Source organism: Palaemon carinicauda, chromosome 13 (assembly GCF_036898095.1).
Source record: "Palaemon carinicauda isolate YSFRI2023 chromosome 13, ASM3689809v2, whole genome shotgun sequence".
Classification (NCBI taxonomy): Eukaryota; Metazoa; Arthropoda; class Malacostraca; order Decapoda; family Palaemonidae; genus Palaemon; species Palaemon carinicauda.
In genome coordinates this window covers 125,707,871-125,727,870 of record NC_090737.1, presented here as the reverse complement: position 1 = coordinate 125,727,870, position 20,000 = coordinate 125,707,871, and positions in this window count along the sequence as shown.

The window sequence follows — 20,000 nt, the reverse complement described above, 5'->3', positions numbered from 1 at the left end:
ATCTCGTTCGTGGCTACTTTTGGTACTCGAGACGTAAACAAACGGGCGCCATTGCTAAATGACGTCACGTCCGTCCTCATCCTTCGCTTAGTAGCTTGCCTTACTAGTCGGATTTTTCCCTGTGCGTATCTTATCGACTTGCATCTTAGCCATGTCTCTACCCTCGGCCTCGCCTTCTTCTGGAAAGTTGAGTACAAGGTTCCAGTATTGTTTAAATAAGCTCTGACCGTAAAGTAACTTTTACTTTTCGAGATATTTTATGTTTTGTGGCAGAGCTGTGCCTCGACCGGACCCGCCTTTTTATGGCGTCGCTGTTGTTTTGCATGCCTTATTTAGCTAGCCCCAAGAGCGTTTTCTGGCCTCATTAACTAATTGATACTATTAGTTATTTAGTCTTCATAGCTAGGAACTATATATATCGTGTTTTGACGCCTTGTTATCGGTCATCATCTGACCCCATACCAGTTCGCTAGTCTAGCCCCTAGGCCAGAGCGCCTAACATCAGTGTTCATGCATGATATATTTCAGTGATCCTAGGTTTAGTTATGAAGATAGTGGCTTTATTTTACGATACTGTTGACTGTGATGCAAGTGTTTTCGCCTTCAGGGACCATATAGGGGATAGGTTAGATAGTGTGCCTTTCTAACCTAACCTACATGTAGGACCCCTATATGCTTCCTTCACCCCCTGCCTTAGGGCATCCCCTCTGTGTAGCCTTGCTCCCCCTACCACGTAAGGGGATCAAGCTCATATCAGAGTATCTATCGCTTCTCTGTCCTCCCTAAGGGAATGATCCCCCCTTAGGGTTGTGTCCGAGAATGAGGAACGGCATGTCCTTCCTCTATTGCTGGGGCTAGGTTTCCGACCTTTCCTGCAATAGCGATACATCTTCCATCCTTCCTAGTTCAGGGTGTAACATCCCTGCTCTAGGTTAGGCTTGGGGGGGAGTTAGTTCTGTGCCTTGCTGAAACGATACCCATGCACCGTTCTCAGACAGGCTGCCTTACCTTAGGCTAGGGAGTGTCCTCCCTTCCTTGGTGGCCGCTTTGGTACAGAGCCTCCTCCATAGAAGACCCTTCTTCTTCTCCCCTCCCCTCCTATCTCTTGTATGGCCTAGCCTATACTTAGGTTAGTCTATACCCATCTGTCCCCTGTCCTACAACTCCTCCTTAGGGTGGAGGGATAGGGCTACCTTGAGCTCTTGTGTGCAGTCCGCTCTGGTACATATACCCTTCATAGTGTCCTATGGGGTTGGCCACTTGATGCGTTTTGTCCGCAGGGGTTCTTCCCCCTCTTGGGTGTTCCCTAGCCCTCCCTTGGGCTACCCTGGCTCCCGGCCGTCTGCGGCCCCCGCCTCTGGGTGATAGGGCTAGCCTCTATCATGGGTACACCCACTCAGGTGGGATGTCCTGGGGTCCGTGTCCGTACCCCTACATCCCTCCTTCTGTCTCTTTCACTATCCTGGTGCCGGTCCCTTGCCGCCTCCCCTGTCGGTGATACCCACCTCCCACCTTTGGTGACTCATTCCTTGCCCCCTGGGCCGTCAGTCCTCCGTGTGCCGGGGACTGCCGCCTCCCGGCGGCGTCCAGCCGATAGCCTTCCCTCATACCTCATAGCTTCGGTCGTCCGTCCATCGGTCTGGCTCCCGGAGTCCCGGCATCCACTGCCGGCAGTCGGGTTCTGCTATAGCCCTTTCCTTGTCCCTGTCACCAAGCCACCAACCTTCGGCTGCCGGAGTCGCCGCTCCCCGCCGGCATGCCGCCGTTGTGCCACATCCAGGTATTACCCCTGACTTATATATTTGTCTTCCCTAATGCCAGAAACTCTGCTGGAGCGGCCTCCGGCGTCCCGTCGGTCTGCCGGAGCCTTCCGGTGGCGTCAAAGCGACTTGCACCCCTTCTACTAGCTATCATCTCATGCTGATAGCCCTACATTGCAACCAGATGGTTTGATTACATAAATAGATAGGTATTATCTTACCGTTCTATTAATAACCATGCTGTCTTCTTGCATATCACAAATTTCCAGCATGCTGTGTGTATCTTAGCACGGCTGGTTGGCGGAAACCGTTACCCTATGGGATCTTCTACGTTCCCAATTCTATGGTCTGAGTGGCCTCAGTCCCAGTTTTATATCCTTGGCAATTCCCACTAGAATTCCCACTGCCTTCCTGGCATTCTATGAAGAATTCTGCCTTGTGCCCTCGGTCACAACAAATTGCCTATGGATAAGGTTACGGTAACCAGCCGGGCGGGTTACACGGAGTATGTGTCTATCTCTTTCATTTCCGCCCATTCTCTGAACATTACATTGTTTATACCACTTAATATTAAGTTAAAGATTAATCCTTTAATATTTAACTTTAGAATAGAAGTCATTCTTAGGACTCCCCCATACTCATGTTCTCTTTCTCCTACAGGAGGAGTACGTGAAGTGCGACCACGGCTTCTGTGGAGTGAAGCGCCCGCACTTTTATGGGCACACGGCGTGTAGGACTCATGCCCCTTGTGCCAACAAGAGAGGTGATCTGAAGTTTTGGGACCCGCAGAACTGTACGGTCTGCCAGGACCGCCTGGTCGAGGCGTTCAATAACCCTCCCTCAGCGGAGGTTAGGGACGCTTCTCGAGAGAAGCTACGCAAATGGGTGCGTGGCTTCCAGAAGAACGCCACTGGACCATACCTTACCACTGAAGACTTGAGGGCCTTACTGTTCCCGAAGGCATCCCCAGACTCTGTGGTCCCCAAGGATCAGATCCCCACCGTCCAGATCACGGTGGAACCCGATGTAGTCATGGCCCAGTCCATGCACGAGTGTCGCCTGGATACCGACAACGCGGATCGTATGTCGGAGGTGTCGGAGACAACAGAGAGGAACCTCATGGCCGAAGAATTGGACTATGAGGAAGACCGAGTGGAATACGCCGAGTCGGAGCAAGAGGTCGCTCCGCCTTCCACCACCGCCCCAACTCCTACACCGACGGAAGTATCACTCCCGTCTACCTCCGCCACCCCGGACCCCATCCCATCCAGCGCCCAGGAGATGTTCCGTATGCTCGAATTCTTATGGACAAGAAGCTCCGTGAAACACACGAATACATCAGGACCATGGGAAGTTCCAAGGAGCCGAAAAGGATTTCGGTTAAGGACGTCCCGGCATGCTCGCACGCCAACCCCTGGAGGTATGCTGAGCATAAGCCTATCGCAACGGGCAGGATCTTCGTCAGTGAGAAGGTCGGCTCGGTTGCCCTGGAAGAAGTGGAGTTCTTCCCGAGTTTTGAGGCTTATCCGGACTGTTACGTCCGGCTTCGATCCGAACCTGCCTCTAAAGAAGAGACCGAACCTAAGGAGGTGATAGTGTTCGATCTCCCGAAGGCCCAGGCTATGCTGGCCAACGCTTTTAAAAGTAGGGGTTTTACCTGCTCAAAGCTTCCGGCGCTGAGCAAGAAGCACCCTACCTACGTCGCACCAGATGATGCGATCCTCCCCTTCATGGAAAAGGCCTTCGCTGCGGTACACAAGGCAGTGGAAGAAGGGAAACCTTGCCCTGCACTGGAGGAGTGCAGACCCTTCTCCCTGATTACTCCCCTCGATGTTCGACACTGGAAAGATGTCCAGCATACTTTCGTGGTGGGGAAACTAGATCCTGACGTTGCTGGACGTCAGTTTAACGAAGACCTCCCGAAACTTAATGACCATCTCCTTCGTCGGGAACAAGACACGAAGGAAAGGCTCGCCGCATCCATGTCCCTCCAGGTACAGCTTGACGTCATGGCCGGTGACACTAGAGTACCCGACCACTACATGGTGCTCGCCAAAACGCATTTGGCGACTGTAGTTAAGGACTTGTACAGCTTCATGAAGGCTCGGAGAGCCTGTCGTGAATTCGTGTTCTAAAGTGCCACAGTGAGACACGAACCCCGGAGGCTGATTTCCTCCAACATCTGGGGTAAGCACCGCTTTCCCTCTGACCTTGTGAAAGAGATTACCGACAAGGCCGCCACGGAGAACAGGAACCTTCTCCACAAGTGGGGCATGTCGAAGAAGAGGAAATCCTCTCAGGACGACGGCCCTCAACCTAAGAGGAAATCCTCCAAGCAAAAACCCCAGCAACGTCAACAGAGACAGCAGTTTCCGGGACCCGCTACTCCCCAAGTGGCAGCTCAGCCACAGCAGACCTTTCAGCTGGTTACCCAACCGGTCTTGTCACAGTCGCCGGTTTTCACCCCTGCTTTCGAGCAACAGACGACTACCTTTCGTCCCAAAGGTAGAGGCTCAAACAGAGGTGCAGGCAGAGACGCATCTCGCCGTCCCTCCAGAGGCAGAGGAGGAAGGGGAGCTAGCGGCCGAGGCAGTAAACCCTCGGGACATCAGAAGCAATGAAGTGCTTCCGGTGGGAGGAAGACTCCGCCAATTCCAGGATCGTTGGACCTTCGATCCCTGGGCACACAGCATCGTCAAGAAGGGTCTAGGCTGGAGTTGGACTCAACCACCCCCAACCTTCCAGCAATTCTTCCAACAATCAACCCCCCTTCTGGAAGAATATGTCCTAGATCTCTTGAACAAGAAGGTGATAAGGAGGGTAAAGTCAACCAGGTTCCAAGAAGGACTCCGACAAGCTCAGAGTCATTCTAGACTTATCCCCCCTCAACAAGTTCATAGCGAACAACATGTTCAAGATGCTGACTCTTCAACAGATAAGGACCCTTCTGCCTCAAGGTTCCTACACGGTCTCCATAGACCTGGCGGATGCCTATTGGCACGTTCCAATGAACCACCATGCTTCCTCATACCTAGGATTTCGATTCCAAAGGAAAAGCTACGCCTTCAGGGCCATGCCCTTCGGCCTCAACGTGGCCCCTCGGATCTTCACAAAGCTGGCGGATGCCATCGTTCAACAGCTGCGTCTCCGAGACGTCCAGGTGATGGCCTACCTCGACGACTGGCTAGTCTGGGCTCCACCGCCCAAGGATTGTTTAAAATCCTGCAACAAAGTCACCCAGTTCCTAGAACACCTGGGATTCAAGATAAACGCGAAGAAATCTCGCCTCTCTCCAGCTCAGAAGTTCCAATGGTTAGGAATCCAGTGGAACCTTCAGTCACGCCGCCTTTCCATTCCCCAGAAGAAAAGGAAGGAAATAGCAGGGTCTGTCAAGCGACTGCTGAAATCCAAACGGATCTCAAGACGTCAGCAGGAACGAGTTCTAGGCTCTCTACAGTTCGCCTCAGTGACAAACCCAGTGCTACGTGCACAGCTAAAGGATGCCGCGGGAGTCTGGAGACGTTCCGCATCCATCGCTCGAAGAGACCTCAAGAGACGGCTCCCAAACAGACTTCGGCTGCTCCTCAAGCCGTGGTCGGAAGCAAAGGCCCTGAAAAGGTCCATCCCTCTTCAACACCCACCTCCATCACTCAACATCCACACGGACGCCTCGCTGGAGGGTTGGGAGGTCACTCCCACCAAAAACAGGCTCAAGGCACATGGTCTCCCCTATTCAAGACGTTTCACATCAACATCTTGGAGGCCATGGCGGTCCTTCTAACTCTGAAGAAACTCTCCCCGCCTCCCTCGATCCATATTCGTCTAACCCTAGACAACTCGGTGGTAGTTCGATGTCTCAATCGCCAAGGCTCAAGATCGCCCCAGATAAATCAGGTGCTTCTGACAATCTTCCGTCTGGCAGAAAAGAAGAAATGGCACCTGTCTGCAGTTTACCTACAAGGATTCCGCAACGTGACGGCGGACGCTCATCTCGGACAAGCCCGATAGAGTCGGAATGGTCTCTAGACGCAAGATCATTCTCCTTCATCTCTCACCAAGTCCCAGAACTTCAGATCGATCTCTTCGCAACAAGCGACAACAATCAACTTCCTCGATATGTGGCCCCGTACGAGGACCCCAAGGCAGAAGCAGTGGACGCTATGTCACTGGACTGGAACAGATGGTCCAAGATCTACCTGTTCCCTCCCACCAACCTTCTGCTGAAAGTCCTCTCCAAGCTGAGAACCTTCAAAGGGACAGCGGCCCTAGTGGCTCCCAAGTGGCCCCGGAGCAATTGGTACCCCCTGGTCCTGGAGCTGCAGCCCACGCTGATCCCTCTCCCGGGCCCAGTTCTCTCCCAGCAAGTACAGAAGTCGACTGTCTTCGCTTCATCATCGAAAGTCAGGGACCTTCATCTCATGATTTTCTCTCCCTAGCCGCGAAGAAAAGGTTTGGGATCTCGAAGAAAAGTCTAGACTTCCTCGAGGAATACAAGAACGAATCCACACGACGGCAATATGAATCATCCTGGAGAAAATGGGTCTCATTCGTCAAGACAAAAAATCCTACGGAAATCACCATCGATTTTTGCATGTCCTTCTTCATTCACCTTCATGGACAGGGCTTGGCAGCCAACACGATTTCTACTTGCAAATCGGCCTTGACTAGACCACTGATGTATGCCTTCCAGATTGATCTGTCCAACGACATCTTCAATAAACTGGCGAAGGCATGCGCTCGTCTACGCCCAGCACCCCCACCAAAACCGATCTCCTGGTCCCTGGACAAGGTGCTCCATTTTGCCTCCAACTTGGACAATGATTCGTGCTCTCTTAAGGATCTGACTCAAAAAGTTATTTTTCTTTTTGCTCTTGCCTCAGGAGCCCGAGTCAGCGAAATAGTGGCATTATCAAGGGACGAGGGCCACATTCTGTTTACAGATTCAGGTGACCTTACCCTCTTCCCGGATCCGACGTTTCTCGCCAAAAACGAATTACCCACCAAAAGATGGGGCCCTTGGAGAATTTGCCCCCTGAAAGAAGATGCCTCTCTCTGTCCAGTAGAGAGCCTCAAGGTCTATCTTCGTAGAACTTCGGACTTTGGTGGAGGCCAACTCTTCAAAGGAGAAACATCGGGCAGCGACCTGTCACTGAAACAACTAAGAGCGAAAATCACCTACTTCATTCGCAGAGCGGATCCTGACAGTACACCCGCCGGTCACGATCCTAGAAAAGTTGCATCGTCTCTGAATTTCTTTCAGAGTATGGATTTCGAAAGCCTTAAGAGTTTCACAGGCTGGAAATCCTCGCGTGTTTTCTTCAAACATTATGCGAAACAAGTGCATGAAGTCAAACATTTTGTGGTAGCCGCAGGTAGTGTTATGAAACCTGCACCTAACTCTGCATAGAACAGTGAGTTACTTGGGACTCTAACTCCTCAGGTGCCTATGTTGACCCTCGCGTGATACGTAGTGATTTCAAAGACACTTAGTGCTTTTTCATATACTGTTCTTCTCCCAGGTGAAATGTCATAGTCGTCACACGAGTGCCGCATGCCTAGAGCATGATGTGTTTTAATTTTAAAAGACTGACGTTCCTCTGGAACGAGTGCCTACTAATAATTTGAAATTCTCTTTCAGATTCAAGAGCAAGTCTTTCATTACTATGTACATTATAATTTGTTGTAAATTACTTTTACATATTTATTGCATTTAATTAACATATTCTGCAATTGTGAAATAAAATTTCTATTTTATTACTTGTGCGTCTCAATCCGCTCCTACTTATACTATGAAATACACGACTGTCATAGTTTTATTATCCCCTTCCTCTTATATTCGATGAAGATTACTAAGGATTCAACTCTTATTATATACTCACCTGTGCAATGTAATATTCCTACACGAATACTTACTTACATCATACCTTAGAGACCAGACGATTCTCTATTCACATACAGTGCCTAACCACCACTTGTCTGCCCTTGAGAATGTTCCTATATGAATGCCAACCATTCAGTCTTGTCTCCAAGTTCTTCATGTTCTCCCAGCAAGGTGGGTAGCCCTTCGATGACCACTTTGATCTTCAGCATGGCCCGTGGGGACTTCACTGCCAGGGGGGCAGGAAGTTCTCTTCCCTACGGTTCTTCTAGTAAGATTACTATGCTAACCTGTTCAAAGCCCTCGGCACTTACACTACAAGGGGAAAATCTACCACGATACATTGATTCTCTGGTATTCTTCCATCAGGACGCCATGGCTTGAGCCCAAAAAACGGATTTTGAGCGAAGCGAAAAATCTATTTTTGGGTGAGATAGCCATGGCGTCCTGATGGACCCTCCCTGCTACTTCGTCCAGTCTTTTCAGGTCCCACCCTGTCCTGCTGTATCATGGTGATCGGCAAGCAACTGGCTTCAGGATGAGGACGCACGTGACGTCATTTAGCAATGGCGCCCGTTTGTTTACGTCTCGAGTACCAAAAGTAGCCACGAACGAGATTAGCTGTGGAACGGCTCCCCAGCTATTCTCCGCCCCTAAACATCGAAGTGTTAACTCTATGTGGGGTGTAGATAGCTATGTGGCACGTTAATACATGCGTCCCCTGTTGATATACGATGTTTTAAAGGGAAACCTTTAGGATACTCGTTCCAGAAGTTAGAATTCTGTGATAACCTGTGGTTAAATTCTCTGGGAATATTTAGTAGTTATATACCCAAGGAAGCTACCAAAAAGTAACCTTCCATCAGGACTCCATGGCTATCTCACCCAAAAATAGATTTTTCGCTTCGCTCAAAATCCGTTTATTAGGGTAGGTGGCGTGTACTAAAATAAACTGAATGTTGTACAGACATTTCTATCGTTAAATCAAAATTAATACTTTGAAAACAGGTATAACTTGATATATATATATATATATATATATATATATATATATATATATGTGTGTGTGTGTGTGTATACACACATATATGTTTGTGTGTATGAGTGAGTGTATGTCTGGGTGAAAAAAAAATTTGAGAGTTTTCGATTTCGAAAGTAATAAAATTGTAAAAACATTTTAGTACTTTTGGAAATAAATCCTGTTTTCCCAAATATGTATAAGAATCCTTACAAGAATCATATCATTTTAGATATAGTTTTTAGTTTTACAGATAAAAAAAATAATCATGAATTTTTCAAATTAATTTCAAGTCCAATTGTATCAATAAATCACCCTTTTATCCATTTCCTCTAATACCAAGCTTTGGAACCTAATTCCTGCTTCTGTGTTTCCAGAATCCTATAGCACCACAAGCTTCAAAACTAACAGTCTATATCTTCTTCGGGGTCCGATCCCACTCTTTGCTCTTCCCCCATCGTCCCCTGTCTATCTCCTGACCATGGCTATGAAATAGACATTCTATTTCGACTCCCACATCTTCAGAAAACTTCCGTTTAGAGATATGTGTTTGAAGGACAACGTCAGAATTAAAAAGGATTCTTACATTAAGTCAATGAATTTTAATTTACATATTTGGAAAACCAACCAAATCATATATGCATTTCTATTGAGGTCTTTTTATAAATATAAATTATTCTGTATTATACTATGTGTATTTTAGGAAACTAAAAGTATGCAGCCATTTGTTCATAGATGATGATTTTACTTAATTTCAAGAAGGTGCCAATAATCTCAGCTAAAAAGAGCTAAGAAAACATCTTAGAAAGAAGATAGAGAAAAAGGAAGCAATGAATAACTATTTTGTTAACCATTTCATGCATGTCTTTTAGATGCCATATCCGTTTAAAAAAAAAAAATGGAATTAATGGCAGTGTTCAGACATAGTTGCATATTGACTTTGATCACCCACTTTCAGATTTACCTGTTATGTCTTTATGACCTGGAAAAGATTTTAGTCCCTCTGGATGGAGAAAATGTATAACCTATTGGACAATCAGCAGAAATAATGCATTTTTTTTTTCAAGTGAGAGAGGAGGTGAGACAGAGGGTGAGAGTGAGAGGAGAGACAGCAAAAGATGCTCTTTGATATAGTTTATATTCTTTTTATTATTTTCTTATACTGATGGTCATAATGTAATCTTTAAAACTCAGGGGCGTAGGAGCGTTTTTTTTTTTTTTTAGGGGGGGATGGGTGGGCGGGCTAAAGTTTGAAAAGGCTCTGACGATAGGGTGTCTGATGGGTTGATTTCAAATCTTAGAACAGATTCCTGAATTCGACAGGTGTATGTGCAATGGACTTAAAATCAACTTATATCTCTCTTGATAGCTCGAATGGTAAAGTCATCCATGCAAGGCATTGTTTCCACTCAGGGCAAAGGTTCGAATCCTTGCTCACCTAGAAGCATTTATCTTTAAGGAATTTCCGTGGATATATATTCCCAAGGGTAATCTTTGTGTTGATATTTAAATTATTTAAAATCACGAGTATAAGTGATACACAATCTGTATATATACAGTGTAAGAGAGAGAGAGAGAGAGAGAGAGAGAGAGAGAGAGAGAGAGGTCGAATTCATATTTCTACCTGGCCAAGGACTCGATCCTATAACCTAGAGAGATAAGGATAAACATGTGATTGTTTAGACCAGCCTAACCTATTCCTATTTCTATCAATTATAGGGCATTTGTTACTTATTTGAGAAACCTTTTTAATGCTATGAAAAAAAAGATTGATTAACCCTCTTGACATCCAACAACCTATCATCTTTAACCTTTCCATCAAATCAAAAAAATTAAAAAAAAAGAAAAAAAAAAACAGATAACCCTTCTTGTGATCTGTTGGCAATGATTAAACTAACTTTGATATCATTGCAGAAGAAACAGTTCCTGTGAAATAGACTTTCGTGTGATGCAAAATTTTATTTATTTTCTCATTTATCCCGGAGACATTAAATGATGCTTTAAATTCCATCTCTCCAAACCATCATCTTCGACTCTTTGCCCCGCACAAAATTTCTTAAAAACTTCGCGATCAATATTCATACTAATAAGAATAAATGTTTACAAATAAATGTCGCATATCTTTAGTAGCTTAATTCTACATCAATAATTTACCTATATAAATGAACATTGGCTCTTCATGTTATAGGTATACTCCTTCTCTTCTGATTCATATGCAGAGATCATCAGCATCCCTGTCTAGTAGGTAGCCTCTCTCTCTCTCTCTCTCTCTCTCTCTCTCTCTCTCTCTCTCTCTCTCTCTCTCTCTCTCTCTCTCTCAACGATCTTTCAGAATCAACTTTATTTTATATTCACGATCGTCCTATCATTGACATAGGAAGACCGTGGCCATTACTATTAACAGATAAAAATAATTTATATATATATATATATATATATATATATATATATATATATATATATACATAATGGATTCATATAATACATACACTTAATGGACTAATTTAACCTATATTATTATTATTATTATTATTACTTGTTAAGCTACAACCCTAGTTTGAAAAAACAGGATGCTCTAAGCCCAGGGGCTTTGACAGGGAAAATAGCCCAGCGAGGAAAGGAAACAAGGAAAAATTAAACATCTCGAGTAGAATAAAACTAAAATAAATATCTATATGAACTATAAAAACTTCAACAAAACAAGAAGATAAATATGACAGAACAATGTGCCCGAGTGTACCCTCAAGCAGGAAACAGCGTTACTAACATACATACATTTACTGAGGAAATGATGATAAGGTTTATTTCATAATAGATTTACACTCTGGAACGCCCTTATTAACAAACACAAATTCGCAGGTGGATGACGCAACACAGTCAGGCGTTGACGAAGACACAGAAATCATTATTCGATTTGTCTATGTTGATTACGCTGATTATAAGAACATTGAATTACACCTCAGTCATATATCTTCTGACATATAACTATTACTCGTTACATGATTTGAATCTGTGATGAATAATGGTATTCTCCTTTCAAGGAAATTCCATTTGGCAGCGCTGTCCCAAACCCGTCCCACCAACTTTAACTATCCTGATGATTGTTGTCTTGGTCACTTGTACAGAGAAATGACTTACTATCCATGTGTTCTGAGGAAGAAAGGAAATAATAAACACTTTCATAAGTAAACTCATGTTGCTTCCGATGTCATATGAAAAATTCGCTCCATTTTCTGATAAATATATTCATTCCTAATAAGGAAACGATCGTTGGACAATTTACCAACTACCAATTCTCTAACCTATACCTTCCTACCATACTTTTTTGACACACGTGCTCGACAAATAATTGACTAAATTAGTTGGTACAAGATGCCTCTGATGCCATCTATTGGCAGTAAAGTAAAACTCGTTACGTTGTAAGGGAGGGAGATAGAGAAGGGTTGGTTATTATGCCTTTCGAAATGTAACAATATTGTTATTCTACGTAGTTTTTACTAACAAAGCATGTCATACCATGAAACATATTCGTTACATTTTGGTTTCATAAAAAGTTAATTGAAACTTAGATCAAATAACTGTGATTACTCGATTATCTCACCAATTTCAGTACATGTGGCATATACGGCAACCCCCTTGACCCCCCAATGTAATTGAACTAACGATTGTTTGCTGAAGAAATATTTCTGTGACATTTATTAAGAAATTTGTAATTTCCAAAGAATTGAGTTGTGGTCAGACAAAAAGGAACATCAATTTCATGTGCGTCTGTTTTATAGCAATTTTGTGCCCAAATAGTAACAGAAATGAAGTAATGAAAATTATAATGAGTGGATGATGGGGATAATAGGCAATTTATTACTCTCTGCTAAGGCCATCTATTGGCCATGGAAAGAAATAATGTGTAAATTTCTGTAATCCTTGCATTCTGGAACCTTCCATGACGTCATTTTGGTTTAAAACTAGCTAAAAATACCCTACTTAATTTGAAATTAATATGACTTATATCTGTCATACATATTTCTACCCAAGTATCAATTTATCACCCTTTTTCAATTGGATAGACTCATTCACATGAATGGATCAAGGTACGTGTGCTACCATCTTTTAACAAGAAGGAAAAACATTCGGATTCTATTCGAGAAGTGTATGATTATTGAAACATACTTTCATGGTAGTTTTTTCTCCAATTAATAAATTATAAATTCATAATTCCAATAATACTATTTTTCTTTTGATTTCAGGCTCGAAGTTATGGTAAGTATATGTAAAATACAGACGATATGTATTACAAAAATACATAAAGCAGATCCTAATATTCTAAAAGCAGAGTTGGAACTCAGCCATAGCATTAAAAATCCCAAATTTAATCAAAATATATTCATGGCCGCAGCAAATTCGTTGTTAACTAACCATAAGCCCAATTATAGATATCAATGCTCTATAAAGTGTGCCTTGTTACATGTACCAGGGGCGTAGGAGCGTTTTTTTTTTTTTTTTTCTTTTTCGGATTGGGGGATAATGTTGGAATAGGCACTGACGGTGGGGGTCCTCCGCTAGAGATCTTTTACGAGGAATCACACATAGATGCGATTTCCTGTCGTCTGACAGCAGATTGTTGCAACAAGAAAATCATATTTTTGGATGATTTTCATGTGACCAATTACATTAATGAAACAAATGAATCAGTACCCAAAGTAACAAAATTAGTAAAAAAGCACCAAAAGGCATTAAAAGAGACAAAGCTGAAGAAGATGGCCTAACAAATTATTTAATAATAAATGGAGGATATTTCATAATTGTAAATCTCGGTGAACTTTACACCAAATGTTTATAAGACTGCTCTATACGGTCGGCTTCGAAAAAAAGAAAAAATGTCATTATAATATTTCCCAAAAAGAGACAAAAGACCTGGAAACTTACCACCCAGTTAGTTTACTCTCAGTAAAGTATGGAATATTTACAAAAATCCTATTTAGGAAAATGGAGAAAAAGTTAGACTTTAATCAACCAAGAGACCAGGCAGGTTTTAGAGGAGGGTATTCAACAGCTGACCATAAACATGCAATCAAGCAGCTAATGGAAAAATCAACAGAGTGTAACAAACTACTATTTATGGCATTTAAAGTATATGAGAAAGCGTTTGATTCTGTCAAAACTTTAACAGTCAGGAAAGCCCTTCAACGACGAGGAATAAATGATACTTATGTTAGAAAGCTTGAAGATATACAGTATATATGGGCACTACGGCAATACTAAAAATACATAAATTCAGTTAAAAAATCCACTTAAGAAAAAGAGTTAGGCAAGGAGACCCTATCTCTCCTAAATCATTTGCAGAGTGCCTTCTTCTTCTTCTTCTTTGCCTGCATCTTTTCCCACTTTTATGTGGGGTCGATGTTGCTGGCCAGAGTTCTCCATCTACCTCTGTCCCACACTTCATCACCGGTTAATCCCTTTGATCGAAAGTCATCCTTGATAAAGTCCATCTACCTTCGCTTTGGTCTCCCTCTCCATCTCGTTCCCTGTACCTCCATTTCCATCAATCTCCTCCCAATATACTGTTCATCTCTTCTCATGACATGACCATACCACCCCTAATTACCCTATTCCGTATCTTATCTCTTCTTGTCACTCCTAATTACTTCATTCCGTATCTTATCTCTCTCTCTCTCTCTCTCTCTCTCTCTCTCTCTCTCTCTCTCTCTCTCATATATATATATATATATATATATATATATATATATATATATATATATATATATATATATATATATATATATATACAAATGTTCTCCACGTTGCATAGCTAAAATACTCATTTCCAAATGCATAATCTCCCTGAATAGATCTCTCTCTCTCTCTCTCTCTCTCTCTCTCTCTCTCTCTCTCTCTCTCTCTCTCTCTCTCTATATATATATATATATATATATATATATATATATATATATACATATATATATGAGATACTCATTTCAAAAAGCATGATCCACTTAATAGATCTCTCTCTCTCTCTCTCTCTCTCTCTCTCTCTCTCTCTCTCTCTCTCTCTCGTATTCAACCTCATTTCCGTCACATTTCCAAGAGGCACCCATGATAAATTTCTCCCGCGAGAGAACGCCCAACATTTTGTTTATTTCTACAAACGTGAAGAGAATACAATCATGGCTTACGTGAAAGCGCTTACTGATATTAAAGCGAAAGTGTTCTTAGGACCAATCGCCGTTGTCAACAATTCGCTCCCGCAACTTTCCCGCTTGGCAGAGGTTTTTTAGAGTTACTTAAGGTCATTTCTTTGTTTATTGTTGTGTAAAGAAGTGTATTTTATGATACCTTCATCTCACGGTTCACTGGCCTTCGCTTCAACGCTTCAATTACTCATAAACTTGATTATTCTTACATCCTCTCATTTTCCAAATTCTTAGTCTCCTATAATTTCTTTGTCATATTATCACTGGTTCTCCAAAAGGCCTTTTCATTAAAGAAAGTGTTTTTTGCATTTTCTTATACGTCTGTCTTCGTTAGTAATTTTTTGGCTGTTTGCAAATGTTTTCAAAAGAATGGCTTAATGTATTGAATGAAATTATTTTTTATGTGTTCACAATGATACATTTTCTGATTGTCTTTCCCAACTCCAATTTAGTACTAAATTAAAATACCCCGTATTTAATCCAGTATATAATCGCTTTCTCTGTCTCTCTCTCTCTCTTACGCTTTTCTCCCAATATCAATCTAGTAATGTGTTTATAGGCAGGTGGGTATAAGTGTAAACTCTCTCTCTCTCTCTCTCTCTCTCTCTCTCTCTCTCTCTCTCTCGCACGCTTTTCTCCATAATTCAGTCTAGTAATGTGTGTTTATGGGCCGGTGGGTATAAGTGTAAACATAGAATAAGGCAATAAGGTAAGGCTTTTCTCTCTCTCTCTCTCTCTCTCTCTCTCTCTCTCTCTCTCTCTCTCTCTCTCTCTCTCTCTCTCTCTCTCTCTCCTAACTTTCTAAAGTACCTATTCTGACTCCAGCTTTCCTCACTTATATTACTTAGCAAACTTCATCTCTTCCTCTGATATGACGAACTTTCAGTATGCAGGTCGTATCCTGATTAATCTCTCTCTCTCTCTCTCTCTCTCTCTCTCTCTCTCTCTCTAACCAGTGTCTCACTCCTGCAAGCGAGTACTACGTTTCCATCCCAATTAATTCCAATCAATTTGTTATCCGAGTTTCTACTGGCACTCGCTACCTCTTCCATTTATCTTCCCTTTATTATCCTTTATTCCTCCATTTCGCTTTCCTACTCTTTCTTCGCTCTCCTTCTTAGGATATCTTTTTTCTTCGTGAGTTCTTATTAAAATTATTATTATCATAGTTATCAAAATTAATGAAATTATTATTATTATTATTATTATTATTATTATTATTATTATTATTATTATCCTTTACATTTTTATTGTTATTATTATTAGTATTATTAGTATTATTATTGTTATTATTATTATTATTATTATTATTATTATTATTATTATTATTGAAATAGTTAACTTTTTAAAATCATCAATACTATCAAAACTATCAAAATTATTAAGACCTTTATCATTATTGAGCATATTATCATTAGAATATACAGTATATTTCCTTTATCCTTTTTATTCCTGCCTTTCACTTCACTTCCCTACTCTTTCTTCCTATTCCTTCTTGGGATATTTTCTCTCTTCGCTTTCCTTCTTCCCCTTTTCTCCGACGTCGTTGAAAAGGCACAGCGAGTACTATTCTAAATAGTTGCTGGAAGACCATTGTAGTTTTCTTCCATATTGTTATAAAAGTTCTCTTTCCCATGTCGCTAAGATTAGCATTTCTCTTTCTTCACCTTTCAATGAAAGGCTTGAATTATTTTCCTTTCTGTCGGCCAATGGGAAAAAATATTTCCTTTTATCGTGCGTGTGGAAAGATGGAAAGACTACCTTTTTTCGTGTGAGTCTGTTCTACCTTTTATTATGAGTCGGTGTTCTTTTATTTCTTTCAGATAAATAAGGAAGTCATAGCACCCTTTTTATGTGTCTGGCTTTCATATTAGATAAAAGGAAAATTAAATCTTTTTCGGGGCGTTGATGAAATATGCATATGTCCAATACTTTTAAGTATTGAATAATAATGTTCCATGTTTTTTTAGGATTGAATAATCCTGTGTCCCATGTTTTTAAGTATTGAATAATCATATGGCTTATGTTTTTAAGTATTGAATAATCATATGGCTTATGTTTTTAAGTATTGAATAATCATGTGTCCCATGTTTTTCAAGTATTGAATAATCATATGGCTTATGTTTTTAAGTGTTGAATAATCATGTGTCCCATGTTTTTTAAGTATTGAATAATCATATGGCTTTTGTTTTTAAGTATTGAATAATCATATGGCTTATGTTTTTAAGTATTGAATAATCATGTGTCCCATGATTTTCAAGTATTGAATAATCATATGGTTTATGTTTTTAAGTGTTGAATAATCATGTCCCATGTTTTTAAGTATTGAATAATCATATGGCTTATGTTTTTAAGTGTTGAATAATCATGTGTCCCATGTTTTTTAAATATTGAATAATCATATGGCTTATGTTTTTAAGTATTGAATAATCATGTGTCCCATGTTTTTAAGTATTGAATAATCATGTGTCCCATGTTTTTAAGTATTGAATAATCATGTGTCCCATGTTTTTCAAGTATTGAATAATCATATGGCTTATGTTTTTAAGTATTGAATAATCATGAGTCCCATGTTTTTAAGTATTGAATAATCATATGGCTTATGTAAGTGTTGAATAATCATGTGTCCCATGTTTTTTAAGTATTGAATAATCATATGGCTTATGTTTTTAAGCATTGAATAATAATGTCCCGCGTATTTAAGTATGGAATAATATTGTCCCATGTTTTTTATTAGGATTGAATAATAATGTCCCATGTTTTTAAGTATTGAATTATAATGTCCCATGTTTTTAAGTATTGAATAATCATGTCCCATGTCTTTTATTATTGAATACTCATAGGTCATGCTTTTAAGTATTGAATAATCATATGTCCCATGTTTTTTTAGGATTAAATAATTATTCCCTATGTTTTTTTATTACTGAATAATCATGTCCCATGTTTTTAATTATTGAATAATCATATCCCATGTTTCTAAATATTTGAATAATCGTATGTCATGTGTTTTTAAATATTGAATATTAATATGGCCCATATTCTTTAAGTATTTAAGATTCATATGTCCATGTTTTTATTTATTGAATAATCATGTGTCCCATGTTTTTAAGTATTGAATAATCATGTCCCATGTTTTTTATAAGTATTGAATAATCATGTCCCATTTTTTATTTAAGTATTGAATAATCCTGTCCATGTTTTATTTTAAGCATATAATATTCATAGTTCGTTTCTTTTAAATCAATGAACAATCATTGTCGTCTTTATATGCATCAGAGAAAACACAGAATTCCAGGATTTCATTATCATGAGATAGAAATGATTATATGACTCCTTCAATATAATCTAATGGAAAACTCAAAACTTATTTTTTTATGTTGGTTAGAATTACATTTTCTATTTTCAATTTGTAAAATTTTGAAAAAAATTCCCTGACTCTTTTCTTATTAAAATGTATAATATAAATTGTTCCTTTTTTCATATGTTGATATAACATGATTAGTTTAATGAAAAGGATAACATATTATGGTCTTTTCTTAAGAACTCAATTGTTTAAAGGCCGCTCATGAATGGCAGAGGCAAAGGACAATGACATTGCCCTATCGAGCAGAACAATGCCTTAGAGACTGACCATATACACATATGATCAGCGCCTAGTCCTTTCTCCACTCAAACTAGGACCAAGAAGGGCCAGGCAATGGCTGCTGATGAATCAGCAGATGGACCTATAGACTCTCCCAAAGCCCCCGTCCTTAGCTCATAAGGATGGTGAAATTGCAGCAACCAAAGAAACTAACTAGTTTGAGCGGGATTCGAACCGCAGTCTGGCTTTCACCAGTCAAGGACGTCTCTACATTGGCCACCTGAAGCAATAATTGGCCATTTTATTATGTGTTTGCGGAAGTTCAATTAATTAACTCTTATATCCCCTTGTGCAAATCCTATTGCAGATTTTTATGCATGCAAATTCCTTGAGCCCTCTTTTATGAACTGGAGTTTATCCCGTATTCACTTTTCTTAATCCAGTGTAAATTTCATCTATTTTCTTCTTTTTGTATCTTTGCCAGATACTTCCTCCTTTCCAAAGGACGTGTGGAAATTTTATAGCCTTCTTTACAATCGTATAAAAACTCGACCCATTTTCTGTAAAGGTGAAAATCCTACCAATTATTTCATAGTCTATTAAACTCAAGATGTTTTTAATTATGTATCGTTAAAAATTCTATGACCTATTTTCTCTCTTTACCTGAAAATGCAAATTTCTACTGTTTCATTTACAAATTAGAATTTGAAATCCCTCTTTCCTAAGTGCCAGTAGCTATCTGACAAATATCAAATCTAGAATAAAAATATTGATATACTTTTTTTCTCATATAATAAAAAAGAAAAAAAGACCCTTATAGATGCCCTATCATGACAATTACCATTCTTTACTAACCATCCTGTACTTTATCAACATTTAAGTCTCCTTTCAAATGGCTACGGAATCGACTATTCGATTCGTCTCCACTTTTCATTGTTTAATTTACTGGAAAACACAGCTCTGACTGTCCGAAGTTTTCCTTTTTTAAAATGGATGAGTATCGGTGTTGTACATTCCGCTTATGTTGTTTTTTTATTATTATTGAGTGAAAAAAGTTATAATTGCCTCATATGCAAGGGACAGTGACATTGCTCTATCGAGCAGGACAATGCCTTAGAGACTAACCATATATACACATGATCAGCGCCTAAGCCCCTTTTCTATCCAAGCTAGGACAAAGGAGGGCAAGGTAATGGCTCCTGGTGAATCAGCAGATGTACTTATAGACTCCCCCAAACCCTCTATCCTTAGCTCACAAGGTTTGTGAAGTTGCAGCGACCAAAGAAACTAACGAGTTTGAACAGGACTCGAACCGCAGTCTGGCGTTCACCAGTCAGGGACGTTACCACATCGACCACCACAAGCAATACTTGGCCATTTTATTATGTGTTTGCGGAAGTTCAATTAATTAACTCTTATATTCCATGTGCAAATCCTATTGAAGATTTTTATACATGCAAAATCCTTGAGCCCTCTTTCATGAACTGGAGTATATTCCGTATTCACTCTTCTTAATCAGGTGAAAATTCCATGTTTTTTTTTCTTTTCTTTTTTTTTCAAATACTTCCTC